Source organism: Triticum dicoccoides, chromosome 4A (genome assembly GCF_002162155.2).
Source record: "Triticum dicoccoides isolate Atlit2015 ecotype Zavitan chromosome 4A, WEW_v2.0, whole genome shotgun sequence".
Lineage (NCBI taxonomy): Eukaryota > Viridiplantae > Streptophyta > Magnoliopsida > Poales > Poaceae > Triticum > Triticum dicoccoides.
In genome coordinates, this window is record NC_041386.1 from 57133874 (window position 1) to 57156895 (window position 23022).

Below are 23022 nucleotides of genomic sequence, written 5' to 3' on the forward strand. Positions count from 1 at the left end.
AACAGGCCTGATAAAGAAACTTACTTGACAAATCACAAAAAAACTGTGCTAGCCATTTTCAGAAAGAAAAAAAACTATTGGGCTGGTCTATGGTAAACATAAAAGAAAAGGCTGTCTAGACAGGCCAGAGTGTCCTGCACAGCCCAGTTGACACCCTGCTTCCGTCTCAAACACAATTTAGATAAATGCCACTCCAATTATGGCGATTCATAGAAATTCCACTGTAATTTCCAAACTTTAAAAAATGCCACTGCAATTTTTGCAAACTTTTAAAAATGCCACTGCAGTTTGCAAACTTTGAAAAACGCCACTCCAGACTTCGAAATATGCCACTAGAAATGCCATGAAATGGCATTTTTCACAGTTTGGAAATTGAAGTGGCATTTCTTGGATACACTAGATTTGGATTGGCATTTATCAAATGAACCCAAAACAAAAATAATTGGGCGAACTGTTGGGTCCCTGGTGTTAGCCGCTCGTTGTGCAATTCTCTCGTTTATTGACTATGTTGACAATGGCATGGGACCCAGATGTCAGAAATCCACTAGGAGGAGCCATTTTTTATTGGCTTGAAATAAGGAGGCACTTTCTTGCGTACTGCCATGACCTTGGCGGGTGCTTGCTGTCATCCTCTCCACGTACAATCATCTCCTTATTGTGTACGCGTCAACTTGCTAGGCCCACAAGTCAGCCTCTAAACCCGTGGAGGACAAATACAACCCATTTAAAAAATAACAGTCCATTCCATACGTTCAAACGGAAAGTTCAACATACAGAGCAAAGTAACAGGTCTGGTCCACATATAGAGTACTGAACTTCCATGTTGACAACCATGATAGCCAAGTTAACTATCTACTCCCACTAATACTCTAGTAGCGTACAAGTACTAACTTACTCTTTGCTAACTAGACGATGCGGCCACCATCTGCGGTACACGCTAAACTCCAGCACCGGCGTCGTGCGCCTCGCCTCAGACTTGCAAGAGGTGTGATAGGACGCGTTGCTCGCGCGCGTTGGCCCTTTCCATGCCGGCGTGGTCCACCGAAGCTTCGGCTTCCAAGCGGGAAACCCACTTGACGAGATGGTAGTAAAAATCGGCGTCGCGAACATGTGCGTGCCCGACAGCCTCCAGGGCTATTTGCCGAGCGCCGGCCTCCACGTAGTCGGCCCAGTTGCGGGCGCTCTGCTCGTGACTCAGAGCATCGGTGCGCTGCTGCTCCATGTCCCGCTGGCGGTGCAAATCAGCGATACGCTGCTCCTCTGCCAGGCGGTCGCGCTCCAACAACAACTCGAACTCCTCATTGCCATCTAAAGACAGATAGAATGCCTCCTCCCTCTGTCTGCCTTCCGGTGAAAACCCGAACACTAGTTCCAGTGGTGACCGCCTCTGGCGTCACCTATCGCGGATGGGCGAGGGCATGGCGGACGTGGCGAGCAACGTCGGGCCGGTGGGGGCTTATGAGGATATGGCGAGTTCGGTCACAGTGGCACCGAAGAAGGCCGGGAAGCAGTACTTATAGGCGGAAGGTAGCACGACGGTCATCAGAATTCAATGCATAATGGCTTAGCGTGCCAACTTGCCATGGAAAACTAGAGAAACTGAAATTATGATTGTGCCGTCCCGTCCCGTCTGGGTCGCACGCCATCATGGCGGTCAACCGAGTGCACTCGAATCATCTCCCTCTTTGTCAATAATGATTCCACGGATTTAAAAAGCCCGCAACAATTAAAGCGTATCTTTTTCGCATCAGTTAGCTGCCTTAATTACGGCCGGCTGCATGCAGGCACTCAGAATCGCTCGCAGGCAGTGTGCGAAGCAGCATGCAATGAGTCGCAGCCGAGGGCACGCATGCAGCCACTTAAATCGCTGGAATTAATTAGGCTTAAACTTCTGCATGTCATTAATTATTGTCATGCCTTGGTCTTGCTGCTTTGCTCACGGAATTAATTAGGCTTAAACTTCTTCAGAGGTAGGCATTTTTATCCTTGTAGGATCGATAGTGTAGCTTGTCAGTTTCTTCAGAGGTAGGCATTTTTATTCAAAAAACTGCCACTTCGCATCTTGCATCGCAAATAAAACTGCCAGGAGTGCATTTGTAGGCTAGCTAGTGATCGATCAGTAACATGTAAACACTGAGCAAACAGAAATAAGTAACTGTTAATGCATCTCAATGATTCACAGATCATATACAAATATGTAGCTCCAAAAGCAAAGATCAGCCACTTCGGATCTTGCGTCGCAACTAAAACTAACTAGTACGATTCCCATACATAAGATCAACATGTTAATGCATCTCAATGATTCACAGATCATATACAAATATGTAGCTCCAAAAGCAAAACATCTGTTCTTCCTACTAACATGGATGCTTCTCTAGGCCAACATTCAGTACAGACTAAAAGACAAATTTGTTTGTGAAGTCTACAATTCCTCTTGCAAACGTAAGTGGTTTCACCAACAGCTGGAACCATGAGAATGAACCACACATGATGGAGGAACATCCACTACAATATTATTTGGTCTTCTCTCGATCACACCGCGAGACTATTTTTGGAATACAAACTTTAACTTAGGTAAAATGATGCCCATTGTATAATCAGACCAAAGCAATGAAGCACCTAGTGTTGGCCAATAAATAGAACAGTACTACTTTTCTATAGTCCATGAAGTGACTATCCAATCTTTCTGTGTCTATTTTCAAATGGCACTGCATGCAGTGACTATACTATTCTCTTGTGCAGTTCAACCAAAATTGCAGACACTTTGTTTGTTTGCCAAATAGCAACGGGCAGACATCTCTGTCTGCACAAATATCAAGCAGCTAGTAAACATATACCACACCTTGTATTTTTGGTTTAAACATGTCTCTTCCGCTTAGCATCTGTCATGTTCTGCACTGGAAAATCTGATACAGTTATGTTTTGCCCTGGACAATTTCATATTGAATTGATTTGCTGGTTCAGAACAGAAATATAGCGCCTATTCTTCATCAGACCAAGGATATCCATGTTCGCAGTGATGGAAGAGGTGAAATCGATACAACCAAAATTGAGCATCCAATCATTGAATCCTGTCCTGCACCTCCAATGTAGGTCCACCCTGCCAATAAATTCACATGCAAACCACTAGTATTACTATCTAATGACAGTAGAAAAAGAGTAGCAAGATAGTAGCAAACCATGTACCTTCGTAATGGACAGCTCATAGTGCCACCAATTGGATATAAAGGTTTGGAAAAAACATGCTCCTAATGTTGAACCAGTTGGACTTTTGTGCAGTTCCACTAAAATCGAGCATCCCTGTTTGCATAGATATTGAAAGTGTGATTACTCTAAAAGTGGCAATAGTTGAAGCATAGACTCACAAATATAAGCATTCCAATTTCTTAATGGGAAAAGGTAGCAAGACTGTTTCTAACCACCTGTTTGAAGGAATAAATAAAGCAACAGCAGCTGATGTCAGGAAGGCATACATAGTTTTTTTCTAAAAAAACTGAGCCATTCCTGGCCTTTCCTCTTCTTTTAAGCAAATTTTGCGCAGTTCTACTAAAATAAAATGCCATCACCGCCTTGACAATCCAGTGACACTGTACAAAAGGAAATGACTTAACATTACATCATGCTGTCAGGTATGTAGTCGACAGGCATTAGAGACAAACATACAGACCTCCTCTGATAACATAATGAACATTAATTTTAACAAAGGTGTGACTAGCTTTACCGGGATAATTTGAGTGAACTCTACACCCTTTGTTCCTTAATATAAGACATTTTCGTGGTTCAATTTAAAGTACCCAAACGTCTAGTATTTAGAAAAATAGGTAGTAGTTTTCTTGAGCACATATCTGGGAAAGCTTGCCAAACTTTATTTATGTCCATATGCTAATGCAACACCATTCGAATACTACAAATATACACTAATCCAGTGGCTAGTGCAACATTAGAGTAGTTAGTTTATTACAGGGTACAGTACAATGGTTTTACTGAACAGATTTCAATAAACTCTAGCACTGGAAGGTTTCTATAAGAATTAACAATACAAAATGTAAAGGTAACAAGTTTCAGCATTGGTATACTAGCTGTGCATGAGCATTAAACCAAATACAAAAGTCTGAAAGTAACTAGCATTATTAACTAATGACAGTATAAAAAATCGCAAACCATGTACCTCCAAGGTAAATATCATTTCGAACTCGAGGGGAACTTAAAAATTGCTATCCCAATCTTGATAATCGATCAAACATAAAAACTTGATCGAACGAATCAAGAGAACAGTCGGAGGAGGAGGTGCCCACTCTTGACCTTTCCTCTTGTCTTCATAATTGTCTGTGCAGTTTAACCAAAATAAAATGACATCAGCGCCTTGGCATTTTGGTGACACTGTACAAAAAATTAACTTATCTCATGAAAGTGAGGTATGTAATCTATAAGCATTAACAGTGCAAAAATTTGAAGGTAGTAACAAGTTTCATCGTTGGTATACTGGTTGTGCAACAGCATTAGAATGCCTTAGCTGAAAAATCTTTAATACATCCACAATCAACAGCTAAACCTGAAATAATCCAGTGACATTAAATGGCATTGCTTAAATTTATCGGTGGCATTAGACTAAGAGCGGCATTAGTTAAATGTGGTATCACTTTAGCAGTAGCATTGCTTGACTTATCTGCTGGCATTATACTAACAGCAAAAAATGGCAATAAGAGCATGGAGGCCCATTCGGACAGTGGGCGCACCAGTACGATGTACCTCCACAGACGCAGAGTGGTGAGGGAGGTATGGTTGCCCAGAGCAACAAATATCCAGGCAGCATATGTGGATTACGTCCCATTTTTGCTCTCTTTAGCCACCTTTTTCCTATGCAAGGACAACAAACCGATCGACCTAGTCATTCTCTATTGTGTTGCCATGCATTTCTACCCTTCTTCGACCAAGAGACATGAGACTCATTCCTTAGCTACTGATTTTCCCCTTTTCATCCTAGATGCGGGTTCGATGCCTACTCTCTTGGACAGTACAGTCTCCCTTACTTTCCTTATTCAACCCAGACATGGATTAGTCTGCATGAAGTAGGGTTTCCTTTAATAGTGAAAATTATGGTTTTCGTCTACGTGGCCAGCAGAGGAGAGGATACCAAATTGGGAAGATGGTGGAGTGGAAAAAGATCCACATGCAACGACGTGGCAGATGGGGCAATAGAACAAGGTTATGGTTCGAAAAGAGGTAGCATACCTGAGGGTCAGCGGGAAGTGGCTTCGCTCATGGTCGTCGTCCTCCGCACACACTACGACAGCGAGCTTGGGGACGGAGGCCATCCCGCGCGGGCGCTAGGTCTGAGAGGACGGCCTTGTCGTCAGTGCGTGACCTCGCTCGCTGATGACGAGTGCGTCAATGTTGCACGTCCTTTTCTTCCCCAGCGGATCTATGACCGCCGGTGAGGTGGGAGAGAGGGGCCGTCTTTTTAGATCTGGAGAGAGGGTGGTAGTGTGAGAAACAAGTGGGCAACCCTTAGCAAGAAAGCGCTCAAGCTCCAGCCTATATATCTTTTTTATACTACTAGTACTGGAGGTGGAGTAGTGGTAGAGTAGTTTATATTTTCTCTGCGTACAGTACCAGTTAGTCATGCTTCAAAACTGATCGGCATGCCATTAAAAAAATAAAGGTCGATAACTAATGCGGCACCTCGGCCAACGCGGCCAGATCGCATTTTGCACGAGAAATTACACACCATGTTTCGTTGACATGTGGTCCCGTTCCAACATATCAGTGAGAGGACGGCGAGTAGTAGGAGTATTTCCGAATGGACGTGTAGGCTGGGGCGCCTCTTCGTGAACTGTGGCAAACTCGCAACCGTCCACCGACTCTTCGCCTTTCCCTCTCGATTTGGAACTGCTGTCGCACGCTCTTCCTCTCCCTCCTCCATTTTCCTTCAGCCCTTCACCCTTTCTTCTGCCATTGTTCGATCGTCTTCTCCATGGAGGGAGCAGGCCGGAAACGACCCCGTTATTCTTGCCCGAATCTGAAAGATGACGTGGTGGAGGAACTCATTGATCGGTGCAACATCATCGCCTCAGCTAGCATGGCAGGTTCGTTCAAGCCCATTGTCGACTCAACTAATAACATCATTACAAAGAACCCAAGAGTCAAGGAGTGGTTTGATCTCCCCTATCTTCTTCGCTGTGACCCTGATGACTGGCGCCGGCACGATGGAGGCCTCGCCCTGTGCCAGTTGATGCCACTTGATAATGATACATATGATGTTAAGATGCCATCGCTTGAGGGCAAGGTTTGGACGAGCGCAAATGGAGATTGGGTTGTTTACATTGGGTCCAACTGCGAGTGGGAACTTGTGAATGTCTACACTCATGACCGGGTTCCACTTCCAATAATCTCAGCAAACTGCCCAGAGGTTGAGCACACTGGTATTATACGCACATTCAAATACGATCATGGTGACTTTCTTCTACGAAAGATAGCAATTTGTCGAGTTCCCAACCGCTCTTGGAATTACAACAACTATCAAGTTGTTGCTATCTTCGACAAGCTTGTTGCCGTCCTTGTGGTTTGACTCAATGGACATTGCTCAAAAATCTATTTCTGTACACGGATGAGTACTGTGATGCAATTCAATACGAGGGCCTTGTGTTTGCTGCCACCACTAGTGGCACTGTTTTTGCATGGGATCCTCATAGTTTCGGTACATTTGTCTTCCACCATAATTATAATTGTTTCATCCACATGCATGCGGGTTAGCAAGTTTCCCTTTACTAATTAACCTTCTTCTTGTGTTTCCAAGGTCCTGTGAACATCCAACCACCTATACTTGAAAAAATGTATAACCAAGGGGGAGATGACGATGGTCATGATCACGAGCATGAGGATGAGCAGTGCCCATATACTCTGTGGCGCCTGGCAACTAATTCCGATGGATCACCTCTTCTTGTGTGTATACAGCCCACTGATGATGTTACTGCTAATGAAGCAGGTGTAGTCTCCCATGGTCGCACTCTCCGGACCTATTCCAACACCTGTTGCATGGTATTCGAGATGGATACTAGTGTGCTAGCGCCAACTCCTTCTCCCTGGTACAGAATTGATAGTCTTGGAGAAAACTCGCTCTTCCTTGGACAAAACTATCCGATGATGGTGAAAGGTGATCCAACTGCTATTGACACAACATTAACAGTACCATTTATGAGAAGCAACTGTGTCTATACCTCGGACATTTGTGTGGTTCCCTACCCTGGTACTGATATAGTAGGCCACTTCAGCCTGGATGATCAGTCCTGCGTTGGTTTCCAGATCGACAATCGATGGCCCGTCCCAGAGAATCACTTGTGGTTCAAAGCAAGCGTTTCCAACACCGAGGAATGGTTGAGTTGAAGTTCATTTCATTACTTGTTATTGTTGTGTGGTGAAAACTTTAGTATTTATAATGTATCCTTGTTGTCGATGTGGGTTGATGACCTGTTGTATGTAATAAAATGATATGCCTATGATAAACTTACTAAATTTATGAATGGCTTTCGAGTCGTTTCTCTGAGTGTAGTGCGACGAGGCAAAAAAATATTTTCTGGATACATAATTGTACATGTATTGCAACAGGTTATCGGATGAGGCCAATCAACAATAGTAGTACACTATTTGTACTAGCTTCACATGCTTCGCGTGTCGGGCGGGTGTTTTTACTGTAGCCATATGTTAATGTGTTTGCTGTACGTAACCAACACCTCGAATCCTCGATACTAGTACTATATAGTAGGAGTAAGTAGTAGGAGTAGTAGGGTGGCATGGGCCAGAACAAGCATTCACGTCTAGGAGTACGGCACACGCCACCACCACGACATCCATCTGACACCATATTATTTCTTGGAGTCCGTGCTAGAGCAATCTCTTCAACCTCATCGTTTCTCTAACTTCAGCCATCGCGTGGCGGGAGAGGTGGGGGTTTGCCGATAGTCGGTTTCCCTAACTGCGGTCCCACTTGTAAGGCCAACTCCAACGCACGACCCCAAACGGACCTCTGTTTTGCATGAACTCCAACTATAATTTTGACTAGAAAAGCAAGACCAAAGAAAACAAGAACCACAAGAATACATTTTACTACTCCTGTAAGTTGGATTAGTGCCTTCTCGATGCATTCATTGTTGATCTGCGGAGGCTCGATCTTGCGTGCTTCTTTCTTCTTCGAGTGTAAAGAAGTAGATGTTGCTTCCTCGCATCTAGTCTCATGGTTGGCCTCTATTCTAGTAGGAGTATCAACAAGTGCACTAATCTCATCTCTAGCGTATGTGCTAGCTAAAAGTGATAGAGCATCTACTAAATTGCGCTCTATCAATATATGGATGTACTCTTCTTCCCAATACAAAAACTTGCATCCATTCTACTCCCTCCGCTGCACAATACATGCCTTCTATTTGTCAAAATATATATGTATCTAGACATGTTTTAGTATATAGGTACATCCATTTTTGGACAAATGGAAGTCGAGTATTTTGGAACGGAGGGATTACACAATAAAAATTTTAAGTTAGCACAACTAGTCTAATCCGAGAGCACAACTGAAGATTTGGTTGGGTTCTTCCTCCTTTTGCCAACACGTGGGACATCCAGCATCCAGGTCGTGTCATGAAAGAAAATAGAGTGGTAGTTGAAGCCATGAGATGTGCATCTTGGGTTAAACTGTAAATAGAATCTTACTACTCTTGAGTAACTCCAAAGGCGGCCACCGAAGATCTTTATTGGATTTGTTTTCATCACCAGCACGTCGAGGTGAAAGATGTGCAGGTTCAGTGGGTCCTCTTGCGTTTTCACTGACATGTGGGGCCATATGTGAGCAAATAGACGATGAGCTCCGCACATCCGCTGGCTGGCTGAGAAGAGAGATAGAGGAGGGTTGAGCACGGACTGCGGGATTTTTTTTGAGGGAGCAGGAAATTTGTTCTACGTACCTCGATATAGGCTTAATATAGTGGGGTGGCATGGGCAGCATTCACGTCTAGCAGTACGGCACACGCCACCCACATGAGTCCCATCTGACACCAATTTTATTGGAGTCCGTGCTACAGCCATCTCTTCTCCCTCCTGTTTTCTCATCCATCGCGCGGTGGGCGGGGTGGGGGTTTGCCGATAGTCGGTTTGCTCAACTTCGGTCCCACTTCTAAGTGAAAATGCAACACTGCACGCATTCCCGCTTGAGCGGTGTGCCGGACCAATAGTGTGGGGGTGCGACGTGAACACGGCAGGCTTTTCCTTTTGAACTCGTAACTTGTAAATTTTGGTTCTGCTCCATGGCGCGACCGATAGATAGAAAATAACGATTTTGCCTAGAGTAATGAGAAGTTTGGTTCTGGCACCGTTCATGCATGGAGTACATACGAAAATTATGAAGTTTATGCGAAAGGTAAGATAATTACTGTAGTATCATATACTACTGCACGGATTTGACGGAAAGATAAAAATACATATGGATCCATCAACGACATCCTCATGCCCTAGTGCGACGGGTCACCAACCGACGTGTGAGGAGCAGCGGCATTGGCGGCGAGCTCAACGTGCTTCTGAACAGTGCCGTCCAAGGTTGCCCTGCGGTCCAAGAAGGCCAGCGTCCTATCGCCTCCTCTTGCATGTAGTAGTCCTTGTGGATGATTTGCGCGTAGACGTGGGTGATTATGTCGATGGTGTCTTGCTACGCCAGGCGCTGCGTGGCGAGCACGACCTCAAGGTGGACATTCTCCGGTGCGACGGCGGGCAGTCGCAGGGCCACCAGTGCGTCGAAGAGGTTGTCACCATAGTTGTCGTTGAGGGTGGAGGGCATCGCAGAGCCTGGGCGCGTCGGCTGGAGGCTTACATCAAAGTCGTCTGCAAGCTTCTTGATGACGGTGCACTTGTCAAAGAAACCGACGAGGACCTTGTCAAACAAGGAGACGAAGCTGTCGTCCAAGCGGCCCCTCGCCCTGGCGGCCTCAAGTGATACTACCTAGAGACGTTCCTCGGTGTCGGGCCGCAGGCCGGCGTCGTGGACCATCTGGCACAGCCGGTTGTTGCACGCGCTCATCGCCTCCATGGGTCTAGCTTAGCTTCTAGTCAACTGATCTTGCGATTCGAGTGATCACTCTTTCCCTTGGTTAGCGTGCGTAGGTGCGTAGGATTTCGTACTACTCCTAGGCCCTCTACTGCACCTGCCTTTGGCTGTATGATAGGTGGGCCAGCCACCCCCTGGGCCCACGTGTCATTCACCCAAAGGCAGTTGCCATAAGTCAATGAAGTTGTGTCCCCCTCCGTGCCGGTGCAGTATAGTCATCTCATCGAACCTCTAGTTGGTGCCAACTGAGAGAAGTTTGATGTTTACTGGCTTATTGGTCCCCTTTGCATTTTGCGCCAAGTTTTGACCTTTGATTTAACTAATAAAATGTTAATGCATGTAAACAAAAATATTGTGTAAGTCACCTTACGAAAACCAAATAATCCCAGAATACTTAGGCACAGTGCATTAACTCCCTCCTTGTTTCTTATTTCGTGACATATCAACCAATGAGAGATGTGGGCCGTGCATACTTTCAATGACTTGAGACTACCAAACATGACATGCAGTGTTTAGTTCATTGCACGTAATCCTATTAGTACTCTAGTTAGCAAAAAGACATTAATTTCTCTCGCCGATTGGAATAAAACACCATGTATTTATTTACAGAGGGAGTAGTACATTTTTTGTGACATGCATTACTAGATATTGCTAGTCAAATACTAAAATCCAGATGGACGTGGTAGTACTCCTAAATCCATACGGTGGTGCTACTAGTACTAGTAGTAGTACTACCATTGTAGTAGTAGGAGTACTAGCACTGTACTACCCGTTGGTCAAATTATTACGTGATGCTCCTCACAGTGAAGTGACAAGACCCTGCACCGGAGATGACACCTGAGTATAGGCGCTGTGTTCAGCATACCATAGTCAGCCTCACCGTCTGCAGTCACTATCATCATGCCTGTAGAGCTAGCCTTCTTACAACTAGCCCTGTTCGACATAATTTCCCATGCGTAGATGCCCGTGCATTGCACGGAACACCAAGATAGGGGGTGGACGGCTCCGGCAGCGGCCATTGCGCCAAATTTTTCCACGGCCTTCTAGATGTGGTGGGGAGGAGATAAGGCTGATTGTGAGAGACAAGGAGTTGTTTGTAAATAGGGAACAAGTGCGGGCATCTTTTTGTAAAAATGGAGAAGCTTGGTTTGTATGTGTCAGATCTAGATCCGACGGCTATTGGTGAAAGATGGGAGGCACAACATCATCACCAACTCAGGACCTGTTTGATTCGCAGGATTTTGAAAATGCAGGAATAGGACATGGCAATATTACAAGTTTCAAACTGATATTACAAATGTTAGGAGTAATGCTGCACCTACGAAGAGGGAATTACTAGGAAGTTTACGTAAGAACTTTCGTTAATTTAGGTGGATGCGGCATTATCATACAAACTAAAATCCACCGCCCTGACAAGTCACTAATGGGCAAATAAGTTTTCGAGTCTCTGGCCACTTGATGTTTCAAAAACAAATTTAGCTTCTGTGGAGACTTTGTCATTTAGGCTTAGACACTTGCGGTGATCAGCACGCCATTCATTGTTGTGCCAGAGAATGCCAAACCTCATTACCTTGAGCACACTTTCCTCCAGAACAAAGAACCTGGCCAATTTAATCTTAGATGTGCTGCCTCGGTGGTTGATCAAATCAATTTCTGTAAGATGGAGATCAAGGCATTCGATGAGATTGTTATAATGCAGCACATTTTTCACTTTCGGGTCTTTTTTTATCAGCAAAAGAATAGAACATATTAGAGTAGCTGGCTGCATAAGATTGCCGTGTCATCAAGAGGTACCAATATCATTCGCTCATACGATAGGGTTGGCTGGCTAGTGATATTTTTTCACTACAAAATTGGAAGAGTAAACCAGGACGGAGGTAGTACTTGCTCTTAGGGCAACCATAGAGTTACTGGAGTAGTCTAAGTTACTTTCCACTATGACTAGCCTAGGCTACTATAGTAGTACAACATAAAAACGATGCAGGTGATCACGTGAGAAAAAAATACTAAAAACATTTCTTTCGGTGCAGTGTTGTAGGATCTAGAAGTAGATGTGTCTAGAGGGGGGTGATTAGACACTTAGTGCTAAAGTTGCAATTTTTAGGCCTTTTTGGTTTGAGTGGAGTTTTAGGCACAATTTCAACATCTCAAGCAAGCATGCAAAGAGTATATGAGCAACGGAATGTAAAGCAAGCAACTTGCAAGAATGTAAGGGGAAGGGTTTGGAGAATTCAAACGCAATTGGAGACACGGATGTTTTTCCCGTGGTTCGGATAGGTGGTGCTATCCTACATCCACGTTGATGGAGACTTCAACCCATGAAGGGTAACGGTTGCGCGAGTCCACGGAGGGCTCCACCCACGAAGGGTAACGGTTGCGCGAGTCCACAGAGGGCTCCACCCACGAAGGGTCCATGAAGAAGCAACCACCCACAAAGGGTCCACGAAGAAGCAACCACCCACAAAGGGTCCACGAAGTAGCAACCTTGTCTATCCACCATGGCCATCGCCCACGAAGGACTTGCCTCACTAGCAGTAGATCTTCACGAAGTAGGCGATCTCCTTTCCCTTACAAACTCCTTGGTTCAACTCCACAATCTTGTCGGAGGCTCCCAAGTGACACCTAGCCAATCTAGGAGACACCACTCTCCAAGAAGTAACAAATGGTGTGTAGGTAATGAACTCCTTGCTCTTGTGCTTCAAATGATAGTCTCCCCAACACTCAACTCTCTCTCATAGGATTTGGATCTGGTGGAAAGAAGATTTGAGTGGAAAGCAACTTGGGGAAGGCTAGAGATCAAGATTCATATGGTAGGAATGGAATATCTTGGTCTCAACACATGAGTAGGTGGTTCTCTCTCAGAACATATGAGTTGGAATTGTGTATGTGTTCTGATGGCTCTCTCCACGAATGACGAGGAGGTGGAGGGGTATATATAGCCTCCACACAAAATCCAACCGTTACACACAGTTTTCCAATCTCGGTGGGACCGAATCAACAAACTCGGTCGGACCGAAAAGGTAAACCTAGTGACCGTTAGAGATCTTCGGTGGGACTGACATGCAACTCGGTAGGACCGATATGGTTAGGGTTTGGGCATAACGTAATCTCGGTGAGACCGATTACACAAACTCGGTGAGACCGATTTTGGTAATAAGCTAACCAGAGAGTTGGTCAGGCAAACTCGGTGGGACCGATTTGCTCTTTCGGTGAGACCAAAAAGTTACAAAAAGGAAACACTGAATTTACATTGCAATCTCGGTGGCACCGATTCGCTCTTTCGGTGAGACCAAAAAGTTACGAAAGAGAAACAGAGAGTTTGCAATCCCATCTCGGTGAGACCGAGATCCCTATCGGTAGAACCGAATTGCTAGGGTTTGGCAGTGGCTTATGACAAGTGAAACTCGGTGGCGCCGGATAGAAAGAATCGGTAGGACCGAGTTTGGCTTAGGGTTTAGGTCATATGTGGAAGTGGGAAAGTAGTTGAGGGTTTTGGAGCATATCACTAAGCACATGAAGCAAGAGGCTCATTAAGCAACACCTCATCCCTCCTTGATAGTATTGGCTTTTCCTATGGACTCAATGTGATCTTGGATCACTAAAATGTAAAATGAAGAGTCTTGAGATTGAGGCTTTAGCCAATCCTTTGTCCTTAGCATCTTGAAGGAGTTCCCACAACCTTTAGTCCATGCCACTCCATTGTTGAACTTATCTGAAACATGCTAGATAGAAATGTTAGTCCAATAAGAGATATGTTGTCATCAATTATCAAAACCACCTAGGGAGCACTTGTGCTTTCAATCTCCCCCTTTTTGGTAATTGATGGCAACATACATCAAAGCTTTAGATAAAGATATAAAGAACAGCAAGTAAAGCTTTGGAAGGACATGTAACAAGCATAGGCTCCCCCTACATGTATGCACTCATGTGAATATGAAATATAGAGGCATGTGAGAGCATAACCATGACAGAGTAGGCAATGTGTTACATGTATCTTGGCCATATGCATCAGAGCAAAAGATTATCAAGGAGAATACCTTCATGTTCATGAGTCCTTCTTGCAAACAGTATGTACATAAGCAAGAACTCCTCATACTCATGATTTTGATGCATATACTTACCTTGTGGTCTTGAATTGGCTTAGGATGGAATGAACCTGCACAAACAAAGTTAGATAACACAGGTACATCCACTAGCCAGAGTAAATAAAAGAAACCACAAGAATACCAAGACTGGGATGACATGTAGAGAGTGAGTGTAAGGTACCACATTGGATTCAACATGTCCCCAAGAATAAAGATATGCAATGAATTTGACTGATTTCTTTCCCTTAGGTGTCTTGCTCCCCCTGAATCTTACATGGGATATTAGGAGAAGATAGGGAACAGAAAATCAGATCTGAAAGATACAAATGGATAGAACTTAATGCAAATAAGCGTATATGAACATGTCTTTCCCCCACAAAGACATGTGACATCTCTCCTCTTGAACATCAAGCATCTGGGATCCTTGAGTATTTTCTCTCCCTGGAAATCTCTCTCTCCCCCTTAATAACATCTGGGAAATCTCTCTCTCCCCCTTAACAACATCTGGGATCCTTGAGACTTTCTCTCCCCCTTGAGCTTTGATGTGCTTTGATGTGATCTCTCTCTCCCCCTTTGACATCAATTTCCAAGAAGGGCTTTCTGGAATCCGTCGTATAGGTTTGGTCCTTGAGACTCAGCACAAAGCAAAGGATAAAATTGTGATGCTTGTAGAGGACAAGATTCATTGAGTGGAGCTGGATCAGAAGAAATGTAGAACAAGTGGCAAACTGTTTTTCTAATTGCAAAGTCGGTGGCACCGAGTGGCATATTTCGGTGGTATCGAAAAGATTCGGTTGGACCGAAAATTGCAAGTCGGTGAAACCGAGTTTACACAGAGAAAAACACTTGTCACCTCATCTCACTAGACATGTAGGATATCACAAAGATTTGCAATGAATTACCTGAAGGATTTGCAAGGAATTAAATGCAGAAAATGCAGAACAAAAACAAAGAGAAAAGAGAAGAAACTGAAAGATCTAGATGGAGTTTTTTTTTGAAAAAGAGAAAGAAACTAAACATGCATGAGACAAATGCAATAACACAGAAAAGAACACAAGAGAACTTCATCTAGAGTTGGGCGGTGACATAGTAACCTATGTTAGAGTATATTGACTTAGGAGTCAAGTGAGAACACTTGATCATAGGTCATACTCATCGTTTAAGCTCAAAATGTGGTTACCATTTTTCGTTTAAGCATCTTGATGTATTCACATCTTGTTGAGTTTCTTTGACTCATGTCTTGGAGTAAAGCTTCTCTAAGATGGAATAACATACCTTGGGTGGTGGTGTGGTTCTTGCTCATGTAGTTGAACTTGTGTGGGTGCTCAAGGTTGATGTAGCTCATCAAGAGTTGGGAGCACCACTTGGAGTTTGAGTTCATCTACCTACATGGGTTAGTTCTTGCAAGGAAGAGCACTTGTGTATCCAAAAATGACAATCATGAAGCTCAACATAGAATTTGTCAAAGGATATGTTTGAATGGTTTTGTGCTTCCTTGTCTTCAACCACCATTGTGTAGAGTCTTGGTGATGTAGAGATTGCTCAAGATGTGAGTGAGTCGCAATCTCATGGAATTAGATTCAACCAAGCACCTACATGGGTTAGACAACATGCAAGGTACAAATATATCCAAGACATAAGATAGTCATCATAAGAGATATATCATGGATTAGTCATAAGCTCATGTCTTGCATGTATCCAATGGAGTTTCTACTCCAAGTTCGAAGCATCAATGATGTTCAATTCACCTCTCAACCTGCAAAATACTTTCTCATCAAGAGGTTTAGTAAATATATCCGCTAATTGCTTATCGATGCGAACATGCTTAAGATTAATGTCACCCTTAGCAACATGGTCTCGAATGAAATGATGACGAACTTCAATATGCTTAGTTCGAGAATGTTGTACAGGATTATGACCAATTTTGATAGCACTTTCATTGTCACAAAGCAGTGGAACATGTTTCACATAAATCCCATAATCCTTAAGAGTTTGGGTCATCCAAAGTAATTGAGCACAACATGAACCAGCTGCAATGTATTCCGCTTTGGCGGTGGATAAGGATACCGAGTTTTGTTTCTTGGAAGACCAAGACACAAGAGATCTACCAAGAAATTGACAAGTACCCGAAGTGGACTTTCTATCAACCTTGTCTCTGGCATAATCCGAGTCCGAATAGCCAACAAGATCAAAAGAAGACCTCTTAGGATACCAAATGCCAAAATTTGGTCTATGGATTAAATATCTCACTATCCTTTTCACAGCCTTAAGATGACATTCTTTAGGAGCAGCTGGATATCGTGCACACATGCACACGCTTAGCATAATATCAGGACGTGAAGCACATAGGTATAACAATGAACCAATCATAGAGCGATAAACCTTTTGATCAACCGGTTCACCATCTTTGGTCAAATCATTATGTCCACTAGTAGGCATGGGTGTAGACATACCTTTGCATTCTTGCATATTGAACTTCTTGAATAAGTCCTTGGTGTACTTTGTTTGAGAGACAAATGTACCTTCCTTAGTTTGCTTGATTTGCAAACCGAGAAAGAATTTGAGTTCACTCATCATAGACATCTCAAACTTCTCTGACATTAGCTTTCCAAATTTTTCACTAAAGAGAGGGTTAGTTGAACCAAATATGATATCATCAACATAAATTTGGCATACAAATAGTTCTCCATTAACCCTTTTAGTAAAAAGAGTAGAATCAATTTTACCAATTTCAAAACCACTTGTAGTAAGGAACTTGGTCAAGCATTTATACCATGCTCTAGGAGCTTGTTTAAGACCATAAAGAGCTTTGTGAAGTTTGTAAACATGATTTGGTTTCTTAGGATTGATAAAACCGGGAGGTTGTTTGACATAAACTTCCTCCTCTATTTCACCATTTAGAAAAGCACTTTTGATGTCCATTTGGTACAAGGTGATATTATGGTGATTAGCATAGGCAAGTAAGATGCGAATGGACTCAAGTCTAGCAACGGGAGCATATGTCTCACCATAGTCCATACCTTCGACTTGTGTGTACCCTTGGGCGATGAGACGTGCTTTGTTGCAAACCACTTGTCCATCTTCATCTTGCTTGTTGGGAAACACCCATTTTGTACCAATGATGTTGTGGTTGTTGTCGGGCTTCTCAACCAATGTCCAAACTTGGTTTCTCTCAAAGTTGTGTAGCTCTTCATGCATAGCGTTTATCCAATACGGATCTTCCAATGCTTCTTCAACCTTCATAGGTTCAATGCTAGAGATGAATGAATAGTTTTCACAAAACTTAGCTAAACGAGTTTTTGAGCGAGTGATTCTCCCGGTTTGTATATCATTGAGGATTTGCTCGACGGGATGATCTTTGGCAATTCTTGCTCGAACTCGTGAGAGCTTTTGCTTGGGTCTTCGTTGAACATCTTCCTCATCTTGTTCTTCTTCTTGGCCTTCTTCATTGTTGACGTCATCGTTCTCTTGTCGTGGTGGAGAAGGAGGTTGTTGATGTTCGTCTTGATGCATTTCCTCGTTTTCTTCATCTTGGTGTGTCCCACTTGTGGATGCTTCCGTGTCAATTCTTGGTTCACCTTGTCGTGAAGTAGAAGCTTCCACTTGGACGGATGAAGTACTCTCCTTCACCTCCGTTGGACGAATTTTGCCAATGGACAAGTCTTGGATTGCTTCTGAAGGGTCTTTGTCTCCTACATCAATTGGCAGTTGCTCTACTTGCGAGCCATTAGATTCATCAAACTTCACATCTACCGTCTCTTCAACCTTTTGGGTGAAATTGTTGTAGACACGGTAAGTGTGAGAGTTTGAGCCATAACCAAGTAGAAAACCTTCATGAGATTTAGGAGCAAACTTTGAACGACGATGCTTATCAAGAATGTAGCACTTTGAGCCGAATACTTGAAAGTATCCAACTTGGGGTTTGTTACCGGTGAGAAGCTCGTATGCCGTCTTGCCGAGTAGCTTGTGAAGATATAAGCGATTTGTTGCGTGACAAGCTGTCTCAACCGCTTCTGCCGAAAAGTGCTTCGGCGTCTTGTATTCATCAAGCATCGTTCTTGCCATTTTGATGAGCGTCCGGTTCTTCCTCTCAACGACTCCATTTTGTTGAGGTGTGTACATAGCCGAGAACTCGTGTGAGATCCCTTCTTCGTCAAGAAAGGTGTCCACATTTGCATTCTTGAACTCCGTTCCATTGTCACTCCGAACCTTCTTGATCTTCACGTCAAACTGATTTTGGGCCTTCCTAGAGAAGTTTTTGAAGATCTTCTGGACCTGCGACTTGTCATTAAGAAAGAACACCCACGTAAATCTTGAAAAATCATCAACTATAACTAGACCAAAAGAATTTCCACCGAGACTCTTGTAGGCGTTGGGACCAAAAAGATCCATATGAAGTAGCTCGAGTGGCCTCCTTGTGGTCATGATGTTCTTCACGGGATGTCTTCCTCCAACCTGTTTACCTGCTTGACAAGCACTGCAAAGTCTATCCTTATCAAATATGACATCGTTAACTCCAAGGATATGATTTCCTTTAATAAGCTTGTCAAGGTTTCTCATGCCAACGTGACCTAGTCGTCTATGCCACAACCAACCTTTTGAGGATTTAGCAACAAAGCAAGTTTTAGGTTGTGCCTTTTTAGATAAATCGACAATGTAAAGATCACCTCTACGCATACCGGTAAAGACCATTTTATGATTGTCTCGACGAAATACTTGGCAATCTACCTCAGTAAATAGGACATTCAAACCAAAATCAGCAAGTCTAGATACTAAAATTAAGTTGTAGCCGAGAGATTCAACAAGCATGACATTTTGAATGGAACTATCATGTGAGATGGCCACCTTACCAAGGCCAACCACTTTACCCTTTGAATTATCACCAAAGGTGACATATTTTCGAGGGCCGTCATTTTCAGCAAGCTCACGAAACATCTCTTCATCTCTGGTCATATGATCAGTACATCCACTATCAAGAACCCATTCCTTTCCTCCTGATTCATATCCCCGAAGATTTGCCATAAGACCAAAATGTCTCATTGCATCATCAAGATCGAAGTCACTATCATCATCATCATAGTATCCATGTTCATCATGATCTTGTGACTCATCATTTCCTAGAGTGGGTAATTCATTAGATAAATGATCATCAAAGTGGTCACTTTTATGAATTCTTATAGCTTCGAATATGATATCACTAATGATTCTAACATCTCCTTTAGCATGCTTAAGATTGGTAAGTTCAAATAGACAATTACCAAAACTAGGATCACTAGAGTTCATCTTACTCAAGGCAATAGATTTATGGATAATTTCATCCAAAGTTTTCAAGGAATGATCGGGAATTCGTTCCTCAAGAAATTTCCATATAGTATAGGCACAATTAAGAGTAGGCAAACTAGCAATCAAATTTTTGGGCAATCCTCTAATGATGAGCTCAATAGTTCTAAGATTGTGAATCATGTCAATATCTTCATCTAGGGTAGGATGCAAAGGATCAATATGAGGTGCACAAGGGCTAGCAATATACTTGTTCAAATGATATTGATTGAAAATTACAAGCATCTCATTTTTCCACTCATGAAAATACTCTCCATCAAGAATAGGCACTCTATGTCTAAGACTCCCTAAGGTAGACACATCCATCTTCCTCCAATGGTGATTAAACCAAGGCAATGGAGACCATAGCTCTGATACCACTTGTAGGATCTAGAAGTAGATGTGTCTAGAGGGGGGTGATTAGACACTTAGTGCTAAAGTTGCAATTTTTAGGCCTTTTTGGTTTGAGTGGAGTTTTAGGCACAATTTCAACATATCAAGAAAGCATGCAAAGAGTATATGAGCAGCGGAATGTAAAGCATGCAACTTTCAAGAATGTAAGGGGAAGGGTTTGGAGAATTCAAACGCAATTGGAGACATGGATGTTTTTCCCGTGGTTCGGAAAGGTGGTGCTATCCTACATCCACGTTGATGGAGACTTCAACCCACGAAGGGTAATGGTTGCGCGAGTCCACGGAGGGCTCCACCCACGAAGGTTAACGGTTGCCCGAGTCCACGGAGGGCTCCACCCACGAAGGGTAACGGTTGCGCGAGTCCATGGAGGGCTCCACCCACGAAGGGTCCACGAAGAAGCAACCACCCACAAAGGGTCCACGAAGAAGCAACCACCCACAAAGGGTCCACGAAGTAGCAACCTTGTCTATCCCACCATGGCCATCGCCCACGAAGGACTTGCCTCACTAGCGGTAGATCTTCACGAAGTAGGCGATCTCCTTGCCCTTACAAACTCCTTGGTTCAACTCCACAATCTTGTTGGAGGCTCCCAAGTGACACCTAGCCAATCTAGGAGACACCACTCTCCAAGAAGTAACAAATGGTGTGTAGGTAATGAACTCCTTGCTCTTGTGCTTCAAATGATAGTCTCCCCAACACTCAACTCTCTCTCGTAGGATTTGGATCTGGTGGAAAGAAGATTTGAGTGGAAAGCAACTTGGGGAAGGCTAGTGATCAAGATTCATATGGTAGGAATGGAATATCTTGGTCTCAACACATGAGTAGGTGGTTCTCTCTCAGAACATATGAGTTGGAATTGTGTATGTGTTCTGATGGCTCTCTCCATGAATGAAGAGGAGGTGGAGGGGTATATATAGCCTCCACACAAAATCCAACCGTTACACACAGTTTTCCAATCTCGGTGGGACCGAATAAACAAACTCGATCGGACCGAAAAGGTAAACCTAGTGACCGTTAGAGATTTTCGGTGGGACTGACATGCAACTCGGTGGGACTGACATGCAACTCGGTAGGACCGATATGGTTAGGGTTTGGGCATAACATAATCTCGGTGAGACCGATTACACAAACTCGGTGAGACCGATTTTGGTAATAAGCTAACCAGAGAGTTGGTCAGGCAAACTCGGTGGGAACGATTTGCTCTTTCGGTGAGACCGAAAAGTTACAAAAAGGAAACACTGAATTTACATTGCAATCTTGGTGGGACCGATTCGCTCTTTCGGTGAGACCAAAAAGTTACGAAAGGGAAACAGAGAGTTTGCAATCCCATCTCGGTGAGACCGAGATCCCTATCGGTAGAACCGAATTGCTAGGGTTTGGCAGTGGCTTATGACAAGTGAAACTCGGTGGCGCCGGATAGAAAGAATCGGTAGGACCGAGTTTGGCTTAGGGTTTAGGTCATATGTGGAAGTGGGAAAGTAGTTGAGGGTTTTGGAGCATATCACTAAGCACATGAAGCAAGAGGCTCATTAAGCAACACCTCATCCCTCCTTGATAGTATTGGCTTTTCCTATGGACTCAATGTGATCTTGGATCACTAAAATGTAAAATGAAGAGTCTTGAGCTTGAGGCTTTAGCCAATCCTTTGTCCTTAGCATCCCGAAGGAGTTCCCACAACCTTTAGTCCATGCCACTCCATTGTTGAACTTATCTGAAACATGCTAGATAGAAATGTTAGTCCAACAAGAGATATGTTGTCATCAATTATCAAAACCACCTAGGGAGCACTTGTGCTTTCAAGTGTGTAGATGCAGTTTTGAACACTACACTTGTCATCGTAATTTGGGAAAATTATGAAAAAATTGAGCTACGTTGTGATTACAATTTACTTATAGGAAAGAAGTTTCACCTCGATGAGTAGCTTCTCCATGCACGGAAAGCATGTAAGGAATCCAACAACTTGATCCAGATTGGGGACGATAGATTTTAGTGCTAAGATCTTCACTATGCGCATGGACTGGGTCAAGCTTGTGGGAATCATTTTCTGGAAGACGGTCGTAAATACATCAAGAAGAAATTAAAAAATGTGAATTTCAAGAAGACGGAGAAGAAGATGAGTGATGTACCTGAACGATTACGGATCCAATAAAGAGTTCGGAGAATTTGGCAGACGAGTACACCAACCTGTCAATTTCGGCACGTCGATGACCCTGATTTTTGTTGGACCCTCTAGATCCAATACAAGCAATCTCTCAAGGAAAGGCGCATCCTCAATGACCATAACGTGGAACAGCTAGAGTGATCTCTTCCCAATTGATGTCTTGTTGCGGGGCCAGCAAGACACATAAATCCATCAGAGATTCGTCGAGGCGATGTGGAGGCTAATGAACCCATGGATCTGCTCAAGACGAAGGTACTCGAGTGCAGTATAGTTGCGGAGCAGGTGCTCCATAGCCTTCTTCGAGATGACAATGTCGAAGAGGTCGAGCTGCTTGAGTTGAGGGAGAAGAAGGGCGGGCGCGGCATTAATCTGGGGAAGATAGCAGGAGCTGAAGCTAGCGCGACGCAGCGTTGGCGTGAGGCGGAGCACGGACGGCGGCAGAGAGCAACATCGTCCAGCTTCAAAGCTGAGCTCCTCAAGCTGATCTAGGGCGGGGGATAAGAACCACTCGTCGAACTTGGGTTGGACCTTGCAGTTGGTACTGAACATGCCGATGTCAAGGCGTCTGGCTGGCCCAGGGTGCGATGAAAGGATCTTGGAGACTGCGGCCATGCGTTTGCAATCCCCGTCGAAGAGGCAGCTATCGACGGTGAGGTTGAGGGGGACGCAGCGCCAGTGTCACATCCCTAGTTCTGGTATGACCTAGACTAACTAGTCATGTGTGCATCATGTTTAAATTTCATTTAAATTTGAAATGGGGATTTGTGAAACCCTCAGAATTCATTTCTGGAAATGACCCAGATAAAAATTGCTCCAAAAAGGTCCAAGAAAATGTTCATGTTGCTCTCTGAAAATATTGGTCAGAGGTAAAATTCTAACAAATATTTTCAGGAGCTCATAAATATTTATTTTAGCCATTTGGAATTAATGCATAATTATTTGTATTGGATATATATATA